Consider the following 12,343-nt stretch of genomic DNA (forward strand, 5'->3'; position numbering starts at 1 on the left):
GGAAACGACACCCTTCATAATAGACCCAAATAATATAAAGTACCTCGGTGTGACTTTAACCAAGCAAGTAAAAGATCTGTACAATAAGAACTTCAAGACACTGAGGAAAGAAATTGAAGAAGACCTCAGAAGATGGAAAGATCTCCCATGCTCATGGATTGGCAGGATTAATATAGTAAAAATGGCCATTTTACCAAAAGCAATCTACAGATTCAATGCAATCCCCATCAAAATACCAATCCAATTCTTCAAAGAGTTAGACAGAACAATTTGCAAATTCATCTGGAATAACAAAAAACCCAGGATAGCTAAAGCTATCCTCAACAATAAAAGGACTTCAGGGGGAATCACTATCCCTGAACTCAAGCAGTATTACAGAGCAATAGTGATAAAAACTGCATGGTATTGGTACAGAGACAGACAGATAGACCAATGGAATAGAATTGAAGACCCAGAAATGAACCCACACACCTATGGTCACTTGATTTTTGACAAAGGAGCCAAAACCATCCAATGGAAAAAAGATAGCATTTTCAGCAAATGGTGCTGGTTTAACTGGAGGTCAACATGTAGAAGAATGCAGATCGATCCATGCTTATCACCCTGTACAAAGCTTAAGTCCAAGTGGATCAAGGACCTCCACATCAAACCAGACACACTCAAACTAATAGAAGAAAAACTAGGGAAGCATCTGGAATACATGGGCACTGGAAAAAATTTCCTGAACAAAACACCAATGGCTTACACTCTAAGATCAAGAATCGCCAAATGGGATCTCATAAAACTGCAAAGCTTCTGTAAGGCAAAGGACACTGTGGTTAGGACAAAACGGCAACCAACAGATTGGGAAAAGATCTTTACCAATCCTACAACAGATAGAGGCCTTATATCCAAAATATACAAAGAACTCAAGAAGTTAGACCGCAGGGAAACAAATAACCCTATTAAAAAATGGGGTTCAGAGCTAAACAAGGAATTCACAGCTGAGGAATGCTGAATGGCTGAGAAACACCTAAAGAAATGTTCAACATCTTTAGTCATAAGGGAAATGCAAATCAAAACAACCCTGAGATTTCACCTCACACCAGTGATAATGGCTAAGATCAAAAACTCAGGTGACAGCAGATGCTGGCGAGGATGTGGAGAAAGAGGAACACTCCTCCATTGTTGGTGGGATTGCAGACTGGTAAAACCATTCTGGAAATCAGTCTGGAGGTTCCTCAGAAAATTGGACATTGAACTGCCTGAGGATCCAGCTATACCTCTCTTGGGCATATACCCAAAAGATGCCTCAATATATAAAAGAGACACGTGCTCCACTATGTTCATTGCAGCCTTATTTATAATTGCCAGAAAATGGAAAGAACCCAGATGCCCTTCAACAGAGGAATGGATACAGAAAATGTGGTACATCTACACAATGGAATATTACTCAGCTATCAAAAACAACGAGTTTATGAAATTCGTAGGCAAATGGTTGGAACTGGAAAATATCATCCTGAGTGAGCTAACCCAATCACAGAAAGACATACATGGTATGCACTCATTGATAAGTGGCTATTAGCCCAAATGCTTGAGTTACCCTAGATCCCTAGAACAAACGAAACTCAAGACGGATGATCAAAATGTGAATGCTTCACTCCTTCTTTAAATGAGGAAAAAGAATACCCTTGGCAGGGAAGGGAGAGGCAAAGATTAAAACAGAGACTGAAGGAACACCCATTCAGAGCCTGCCCCACATGTGGCCCATACATATACAGCCACCCAATTAGACAAGATGGATGAAGCAAAGAAGTGCAGACTGACAGGAGCCGGATGTAGATTGCTCCTGAGAGACACAGCCAGAATACAGCAAATACAGAAGCGAATGCCAGCAGCAAACCACTGAACTGAGAATAGGACCCCCGTTGAAGGAATCAGAGAAAGAACTGGAAGAGCTTGAAGGGGCTCGAGACCCCATATGTACAACAATGCCAAGCAACCAGAGCTCCAGGGACTAAGCCACTACCTAAAGACTATACCTGGACTGACCCTGGACTCTGACCTCATAGGTAGCAATGAATATCCTAGTAAGAGCACCAGTGGAAGGGGAAGCCCTGGGTCCTGCTAAGACTGAACCCCCAGTGAACTAGACTGTGTGGGGGAGGGCGGCAATGGTGGGAGGGTTGGGAGGGGAACACCCATAAGGAAGGGGAGGGGGGAGGGGGATGTTTGCCCGGAAACCGGGAAAGGGAATAACACTCAAAATGTATATAAGAAATACTCAAGTTAATAAAAAAAAAATTCAAAGTCTCTTCTTCAATCCATGCCATCTCTTAACTATAATCCCCCATGAAATAAAGACAAAAAAAAAGCAAATCACATACTTCCCACAAAGATGTCACAGGATATACATTACCATCCCATAAGGAGCATAGTGAGAAAATACTGGCCCAAAGTAAGACAGAAACAGCTGAGAAGACTCCAAACTCTGCGTTCTCATGTGTGTTGTAAAGGCACAATTCAGACCTTCGACACTTCTTTGCTTTTTCCCCTGCAACACAGTTCTTTTTCTTGGGCTAGTTCCACTTCCGGTTAGCAGCTCTCCTCAACACATTTCCCAATGCTCTAGCAAATCCAACATCTTGGGGTCTCCAGGGCAATCTGAAATTTACTTTCATGGCTTCATGCAGTCTTCCCTTGGTCTCCATGCAAGGACATCAATGACACAAGCCTGGCCTCAGAGGCTTTCGCTAGTTGAAGAGGGAGATTCCATATCCTTTTTCTTGACCCAAAAGCTCAAACCACGTGGCTGAAGCTGCTAAGGTCTGCTGCTTGTGGGGGCTGGAACATGTCTGCCTCGTTCAATCACATCTTCACCAGCTTTTTGTTTTCGATAGTCGCCTTCACTGCCTAAGCTTTACTATCTGAGACATAGAAAGAGCAATCTTTGATAACCAGCATTCAGGAACCAGGGGCAGGTGGAATTCTGAGTTGAAGCCCAGGCTGATCTACAGTGGGAGTTCTTGAAGAGACAGGGCTACCCAGAGAAACCCTTTCCTGAAAAACCAAAGAGAAAAGTACAATCCATGAAGAAAAGGAAAGTGCAGACCCTAAGGCAGGGGTTTGTAAAGGATCATGTGAGGCCACAACACGAAGTTCTCAAGCATCACGTCACAGTAGAGGAGTCTCTGTCTTATTCAGAAGCTTCTGCTAATCCATGGCCACATTTTCAATTGTCACTTTCTCCACCATGAAAAGGAAAACACTGTCCATTACAGCATGTCCACTGTCTGCTTATACACAATCACCTCCTTCCTGCACTCCTGGCTCCCTTCTCCCTAGCCTCTTGAGACACGAGGCCAATGGTAGCTGTCTGTAACACACTCCTGCTTCAAGTGAAGCCTATGCTGCCCACAAACAAAGTGTGTGCACAAATAAATGCCATTTCAACTCTGAGCCTAGCAGGAAAGGCCCTCACACCCTCTCATGCTGGCCCATTCTATGGTCTTACCTCCAAAACTTGCCTTTGTGTACAACCCTTGAGACATCTTTCATTCTTAAGGTCTTAAAGTTGATCATTCAGTCACATGCTCACCATGGCCAAGTCTACACACTGATACTCCTTACCAATGACAGCTAATGACTCCTTCCTTCCAGATGAGTTGAGAAGCAACGTTTGAGCTATCCCCACCTTAACTGGAGCTGCTAGGTCTTCTTCTACTTCAACGCGTTCATGGCTTCCAATTCCTTCAAAATAAAAGCTCAGTTTCGCATTTGCATTCTGTGCCTGAGTCCTGTATCCTGGCCCTCTAGAACTCTAAAACGTAAGAGACAACTCAATTTTGCCTCTAAGCACTTGTGTATGCCCAGCGTTTTTAACACTTCCTATAGGACATTTTTTCAGTGGGGTGAATCCACACAGCCCCTGTTCTGTACTCCAGACGCCAGAATCCAAGCACCCAGTGGTCTCCAGTGGAAAGTGTGAAGGACAAACTCACAATTAAGTCATCAGATGAATGGAACATAGAGATGTGAAGGGCCCAGGATGCCCTCTGCTCATCTATGCATGCTTCTTACATGGCTCTGTAGTCATGGAAACCTGTGGAAAGATTGTTACTGTTATTAGAGGATGTCTATGGTGGGGACCTGGGCTTATGTAACCTTATCTTTGCCCTGGAGCAAAGTAACTCTCACCTGAGTAACTTCTAGGTATGAAAATTAGGTATCTGAAAGAAAGACGTCAGACCACCTCTCCAAAGTCAGGGTCCAGTTACTCACCTTGGGGAGTCTTGCCATGGATTTTCTTTAAAATTTCTTTATTTTTTGTATATTTATGTTTTGCCTTCATATATTTCTGTAAACCATGTGTGTGTGCTGCCCATGGAGGCCAGAAAAGTGTATTGGGTTTCCTACAGTTGTGAGCAGCCGTATGCATGCTGGGAATTGAACCCTTCTCTGGAAAAGCAGTCTCTGCTCTTAACCAATGAGCCATCTCTCCAGCCGTGTGATTGTGTTTCATTTCGTTTTTGGACTTTTAAAATACTTCTTTACAGATTAACTAGACCTCTTTCTGTTGGGGATGCTCTTGTCCACTGTTTATTCAGATGCTGAGGTCTGTACTCAATATGGGCATTTTATTGACCAATGTGTTATAAGGAACACTCCCCAATAATCTCTGATTGGGTAACAAAAGGCTAGAGCCTGGGCCTGTGCAGGAAAGAGAGAAAGGCAAAACTTGAGATCAATCAGGGCTCTTTTAGGTAGGAACCACAGGTAATACATTATCAGAAGGAATGAAGGTAAACATCAAACACATAGTTCTGGTGAAGCCTATCTACATCTTCCATGTGTGATGTGTCATTATCTCCTTCCAGGGGTGGCATTTCTTAAGTTACAGCAGCCCTGGTATCCTCCTCAATAAGATCATCCTCATCAAAACCTAGACCAAGCTTGATCATCCTGTAGATCCTGTTAGCATCGGTCCGGGGATCTTCCAGACTGAAGCCAGAAGACAGGAGTGCAGTTTCATACAGCAAGATGATCAGATCCTTCAGAGACTTGTCATTCTCGTCAGCCTCTGCCTCTTGCCTCCAGGTGTTTCTTGGCTGCCATGTAACCCATTGTAGGAGAGGGAGAAAAAAACAAAGGTTGCCATGAGGCAGACTGGACCATGAGCACATGGCCCAGAGAAACTTGCCCTGAGGACAGACAGGGAGCAGAAGAAGTCAGGCTAGAAGACTCAAACAGCAAGTAACCCAGGGCCTATTGCTGGATGTAGATTAGAACAGTTCAGGACCTGCCCAGTCTAACCTGACAATGTTTAAATAAAAATACCAGATTTCTTTGGGGGATATACTGGCTGATGTCGGGCAGAACCCCTCTATAAAAATACTTCAATAACTTTTGATTAAGGAAAATATAGAAAGTTAGTAACTGCCACAAGTGGACACCAGGGGGAGGTATGCATTAATTAATTCTCTAGAGAGTCCTGCTTGGCTGGGTATTGGAACGCCCTGCTCAAGGTCTTTGCTCAAACTTGCTGGAATCATTCTGGGTAGTTATGGGCCAAAAGGTCACTTTCCCCACTATTTCTTTGTAAACTCTTCTGCATTCTTTCAGAAATATGTATTTTATTTAAGGTATTCTTCAGCTATCTCAGCCCAGAGTGGTTGCTCAGGGTGGGTCACCAGTGCTGTGAGGAACTGGATTACATGGTCAGTCTCACTGGCTGGCCTCCAGTCTAAGCACTAATTACTGGCAGACAGACATGCCCTTTCTCTTTGAGATTAGTGTCTTCGTATTTCATTGCTGTAAAGACACAGCATAACCAAGGCAAATTCTGTCTTATAAAGGACAGAATTTTACTGGGTTGGCTTACAGATTCAGAGGTATCATCATGGTTGGAAATATGGAAGTGTGCAGGCAAAAGTGGTTCTGGAAGGGCTCAGAGTTTTTTTTTTCTTTTCCACTCATCTGTATTTACCTTTTAAAGCAGAATGCTATTGGGCACTGTTATTTCCACATTCACAAGCCTTGATTAGTTAAAAGACCTAGGGACACTTAGGGTTTTGTTCTCGGTACTGTGGAAAACAAGCTTCTTAGGGAATTCCTCTGTCAAGTTGTTTCAACTTGTGTTTACTTCTATGACTCATACATGCAGATTTAACTACAGGAAATGATAAATTTTTAAGATGAAACTTAACCCACCTTAATTTGCTCTACTAAGGAATCCAGTTCAACAGCTAAATACTTCAGACCACAAAGTTAACTTTAATAGGGTACATTACATCATGTCTTACAGCAAACATTCTATCAACCTCTGGAGTCAAATTTACAGTATCACAGTATTACATGTAGAAATTTTATCTTCCCCTTAGTTTTCATGCCACACAGATATTTTAAATTTTAACAAAAATAAACAAAAATCATGGAAAATACATTATCAGAAGGGATGAAGGTAAACATCAAACACATAGTTCTGGTGAAGCCTATCTACATCTTCCATGCGTGATGTGTCGTCATCTCCTTCCAGGGGTGGCATTTCTTAAGTTACAGCAGCCCTGGTATCCTCCTCAATAAGATCATCCTCATCAAAACCTAGACCAAGCTTGATCATCCTGTAGATCCTGTTAGCATCGGTCTGGGGATCTTCCAGAATGAAGCCAGAAGACAGGAGTGCAGTTTCATACAGCAAGATGATCAGATCCTTCAGAGACTTGTCATTCTCGTCAGCCTCTGCCTCTTGCCTCCAGGTGTTTCTTGGCTGCCATGTAACCCATTGTAGGAGTGTATGAGCTTGTGACAATACAGCATGGGGATGTCAGCAATCGGTTTGACACAACCACCTTTTCAACTTTTCCTCCAATATATCTTTCATAATTTTGCAGCAGTTCTCAAGTTTTGTCTTTTTCTCTTCCTGTTTCTTTTTTTCCTCTTCATCTTCTGCAAGGTCCAGTCCTTATTTGGTAACTGACACCAAGGTCTTGCCCTCAAATTCCTTCAGCTGTTGCACACAATACTCATCAATGGGCTCAATCATATAGATTACTTCTAAGCCATGCTTGAGGAGACGTTCCACAAAGGCTGAGTTACCAATCTAGTCCTTGGTCTCACCTGTGATAAAATAGATGTGCTTCTGGTTTTCCTTCATTCTGGTGCAGTAGTCCTTCAGAGAAACCATCTCATCCCCAGAAGCAGATATGTAATATCTCAACAGCTCTGAAAGCTTCTTCCAATTTTTGAGAGTCTTCATGTATTCCAAGCTTTATATTTTTGGAGAACTGCTCATAAAACTTTTTTGTAGTTCTCTTTATCTTCAGCCAGTAAATAGCTCTGAGCATTTCTTGACCCAATTCTTTCTGATAACTTTCAGAATTTTGCTTTGTTGCAGCATTTCATGGGAAATATTTGGAGGGAGATCTTCCGAATCCACCATCCCTCTGATGAAATTCAGATACTTGGGGTTTAACTCCTCACAGTTAAAAACTCTGAGAACATACAACCTGATATTGTTCTTTTTCTGTTTTCAAACAGATCAAAAGGAGTGTGTCTTGGGACAAAAAGAAGGGCCAGGAATCCTAATTGTCCTTCAACACAAAATGTTTTACTGACAAATGTTCTTCCCAATCCTTGGGTAAGCTCTTGTAGAACTCTCCATATTCTTCATTCTTTTTTGGGGGGGGTTGTTGTTGTTCTTTTTTTCGGAGCTGGGGACCGAACCCAGGGCCTTGCGCTTCCTAGGCAAGCGCTCTACCACTGAGCTAAATCCCCAACCCCCATATTCTTCATTCTTAATGTCAACAAGATTTCTGGTCCAAATCGGCTTTGTTTTGTTGAGTTCTTCTTTATCAATGTACTTTTACTTTATCATCTTCTTTTTCTTCTTGTCACCATCCTTCTTTTTTTTTTCTTCTTCATCAGAACCAACATCTTCTACCTCAGGCTTGTCATCAGACTCCTTTTCTTCTTTTTCTTTCTCCTCATCTTTGTTGTCCATTTCTTCAGCCTCATCATCACTGACTTCCTTATCACATTCCTTCACCACAAAGAGTAATGGGATGGTCAATAAACTGAGAATATTTCTTCATATTCTCTTTTATTCTCCTTTTCTCCAAATACTCAGTTTGGTCTTCTTTCAGATGCAAGATAACCTTTGCTCCACGACCCAGTGGTTCACCTGTGTCAGTCCTCACTGGGAAGGATTCCCCCAGCTGAGGATTCCAAGGCACACTGCTCACCATCATTGTGTTTCGTGAGGACAGTCACTTTCTCAGCAACCAAATACGCATAGTAAAAACCAACACCAAACTGGCCAATCATAGAGATATCTGCACCAGCCTGCAAAGCCTCCATGAATGCTTTGGTGCCTGACTTGGCAATAGTGCCAAGGTTATTGATCAAGTCAGCCTTGGTCATTCCAATGCCAGTATCCTCAATAGTGAGGGTTGATCTTATTTGTTGGGGATGAGATTAATGTGCAGCTCCTTACCCGAGTTGAGTTTACTAGGGTCTGTCAAGCTCTCATATCTGATTTTATCCAGAGCATCTGATAAATTGGAAATGAACTCCCTCAGAAAGATCTCTTTGTTCAAGTAATAAGTGTTGATGATCAAGGACATTAACTGGGCAATTTCTGCCTGAAAGGCAAAGGTCTTCACCTCCTCCTCTTTCATTGGTTGGTCTTGGGTCTGAGTTTCCTCAGGCATCTTGGTTGAATAAGCACACACAAAGTGTGACTAACCAAACCAGGACACTGAAGCAACTGAGCTCAGAGTTTTAAATCTCAATTTTAAAGCAAACAGGAGACTATAATCCACACTGGGTATAGCTTCAGCATAAGAGATCAGAGATCTCAAACACACCGCCACAGTGGCCAAATTCCTTAAAAACTCCACCTATTCCAATAAGGCCACACCACCTAATAGCACCCCCCACCCCAGGACCAAGCCTTCAAACACTTAAATCTATAGTGATCAAACCTCTTCAAGCCACCATAATTGGAGTGATAGATTTTTGTTTTAAATGTGATCTTGGGTGATTTGGATGGACGCTCTGCTGGAGAATTGATTTCAATTCTGAAGACTTCTTCTTATACAGAGGGCTCTCAGGATTAATAAACTCTTGCAAAGTCAATGACTGAGCTTCATGTACCTCCTGCTACAGAAGTTTTTCATCCCATGTTTGTAAATCTCTGTAAGCTCCTTCATCAGCCTCCTGCTGGCTGCCTTCTAGGATCTGGTCCTGCCACTAGATTTTAACAAATAACTATTTGTTCTGTTTGTTTTCTTCTCTTTGCTTGCAAATGAGTTTGGGAACCATTCACAACTTAATATTCTACTTAGGGCAAGTTGAAAAAATTAATGTCTAACAATCGAAAACAAAATTAGATTAGTAAAAGCAGAAAACGGCAGAAAAGGGGGGGCAGCAGTGGCCTCCCAAATCCTTCATAGTAACACTAGTGCAGTCTAAACATGATCTCCCAAGTGCTCACATAAAATTATCCAAATAGGGGCTAGAGAGATGGCTCAGGGGTTTTGTTGCGGTCCACAAAGCACATGAACACCAATCTCAGTCAAACAGGAATGGTATATTGAACTCACATTCTAATTCTGGTCTGACCAGGTACATAGTTCAGAATTTTATGAACTATGACAATGGCATCTTTTTCTGTTAGCTTATAAAGGAAAAAACACACATTGGGTTCATACTCAGGGGCAGGAAGTACTGCCTAGTAGTCTGCTAAGAGTAAAGATATTTTAGACATAACAGTTCATACAGGCCTTTGATTTCATGGATCCTGCATAAATCTTTGTATAATTTATTAAGACTAATGATCTTCCGAACCTTCAGAACATAACAGGGCATATGGTCAGCATGATCCTGCTCTGAGCAAAGTTACTTCTCTATTCCAATGACTGGCAGGCATGTTACTTCAACAACATGAAATGGCTGGTGGGTGTGGAACAGAATGGCTGCAGTTATTCTGGGGGTGGTGGTTGGGGGTCAGAGCACAACAGGTTATGAATGCAGAGGAACAGGGTTCTGTTCCCAACACCCACATCAACCATCTTATCGCCACTTCCAACTTTAGCTCCAGGATCTTCTTAGCCTTAACAGACAACTGCACACACACTGTACACACTCACACAGATATACAAACACATAATGTGATTGATGGATTAATTTTTGAGACATGGTTTTCCTGTGTCATGGCTGTCCTGGAACTCACTCTGTAGACCAGGGTAGCTTCAAACTCACTGATCTGCCTGCCTCTGGTCTGATGTAAACTCTAGATCTTGTGTAAAGGATTGCATCAACACCACCTAGACAAACATATAATTTAAAAAGAAAAATACTTTGAAAAGCAAAATGAAATTAGACCAGCCAAACCAAAATGTTAACTCAAGCTACTCACCAAGGGAATCCGCTAGATCAGTGTCCTGTAAACAATATTATCATGACCTCCATGTTAAAAGGCTTGAGGCAGGGAACCTTAGTCCCAGCACCAGAAATGAGAGGCAGGCATACATCTGTGAGATTGAGCTCATCAAGGTATCTGGGGTGAGTTCTAGGACAGCCTGAGATGCATAGAGAAACCCTGTCTCAATAAAGATAAAAAGAAAGGTAAAAAGAAAAGAAGCAGTCCCGGCACCACAGCTGTTTAATGACATGGCTGAGCAAAGGGGAACATGGTGACTTAGAATTAAATTCTGTCTAAAGATGTGATGAAGCTAGCTCAGTCAGTAAACGGGTTCTCCAGAGAAGGAGGGAGGATTAAAAAGAAAAAGGACAATTAGACAACATTATAACACGACTCCAGCCACTTCTGAGGCTGAAGTGGTTTTATTTTATCTAGGCTGCTTTTAAACCATTTTAATTACATGTAAATCACAAGGTCAGTTCTAGATTAATGAACAAGCAAGGCAATAAACATCATCTATGCTAACTTAATGAGTTTACAATTCTGTCCATCAATCATCTTGCATTTTACCTTGTATTACCATCTGAAAACCACCTTAATCTAGAACATCTCTTTTAGTGCTAAACAATTTATATTTGACTGTGAGACTACCACTAGTCTTCTACCCCATCTTAGATTTGTGAAGGAATAAATATTTGAGTATGCAGAAATTTCAGGAAGATGTCTTGAAAAATTTAAACAATTTGCAGAGACAGCTGACTGCCTTGACCATCTTCGATATTCCTAATAACACTGGTGCACTTATCTTCAGTCTTCTGGTCGAGAACATCTGACAAACCTCCAGAAAAGCAAGAATTATGAAGGACTAGCTTACCCCGTCTGCACATAGATTAGCAATCAATTATCTTGTGTCATTTGTTCCTTTTGGCCAGGATTCTGTCTACAGATGATATTAGGGCATTTCTTTCCTAGTAGCTAGCTTGCTATATGAAAGCAACTCCACATGGGGGTGTTGATGTTCATCACCTTTTTGAAGTGGATGGTGGTACTTCAGGAACAGACATGTTTCACAGTCAAATCTTTTAATAATGAAATAATGTTATATGCCATATTCTACGGATCTCTGATGCTTTTGAAGACCATTTATCTATATATAGCGAAACTGAATTGTCAAACATTGATTATTTTTAGCTATTTACTATTTGAATAACCTTGAAAACATTTTTTTAATCCATCCCTCTGTTGAAGGGCATCTGGGTTCTTTCCAGCTTCTGGCTTTTATAAATACGTCAGCGATGAACGTAGTGGAGCACGTGTCTTTGTTGTATGTTGGAGCATCTTTTTGGTATATGCCCCAGGAGAGGTATAGCTGGGTCCTCAGGTAGTGGAATGTACAATTTTCTGAGCAAACTTCAGACTGATTTCCAGAGTGGTTGTACCAGTTTTCAATTCCACCAACAATGGAGGACTGTTCCTCTTTCTCCACATCCTCGCTAGCATCTGCTGTCACCTGAGATTTTTGTCTTAGCCATTCTGACTGGTGTGAGGTGGAATCTCAGGGCTGTTTTGATTTGCATGTCCCTGATGATTAAGGATTTTGAATAATTCTTCAGGTGTTTTTTGGCCATTCGATAATCCTCAGAAGAGATTATTTTGTTTAGCTTTGTACACCATTTTTTCCTCCATCTTTATTAAATTGGGTATTACTTATTTACATTTAAATTGTTCTTCCCTTTCCTGATTTTCGGGCCAACATTCCGCTAACACCTCCTCGTTCCCTTCTATACAGGTGTTCCCCTCTCCATCCTCCCCCATTACCATCCTCCACCCAACAATCATGTTCACTAGGGGTTCAGTCTGGGCAGGACCAAGGGCTTCCCCTTCCACTGGTGCTTTTACTAAGCTATTCATTGCGACCTATGCAGTTGGAGCCCAGGGTCA

The 12,343-nt window shown here is 41.8% G+C and overlaps 1 pseudogene; it reads right to left on the reverse strand.

Annotated features, from left to right (window-relative positions):
• Positions 1-4,766: 4,766 nt before the first annotated feature.
• Positions 4,767-8,687, reverse strand: Hsp90aa1-ps10 (heat shock protein 90 alpha family class A member 1, pseudogene 10; annotated as a pseudogene).
• Between the last annotated feature and the right edge of the window lie 3,656 nt (positions 8,688-12,343).

This window comes from Rattus norvegicus, chromosome 1 (genome assembly GCF_021556685.1).
Source record: "Rattus norvegicus strain SHRSP/BbbUtx chromosome 1, alternate assembly SHRSP_T2T, whole genome shotgun sequence".
Lineage (NCBI taxonomy): Eukaryota > Metazoa > Chordata > Mammalia > Rodentia > Muridae > Rattus > Rattus norvegicus.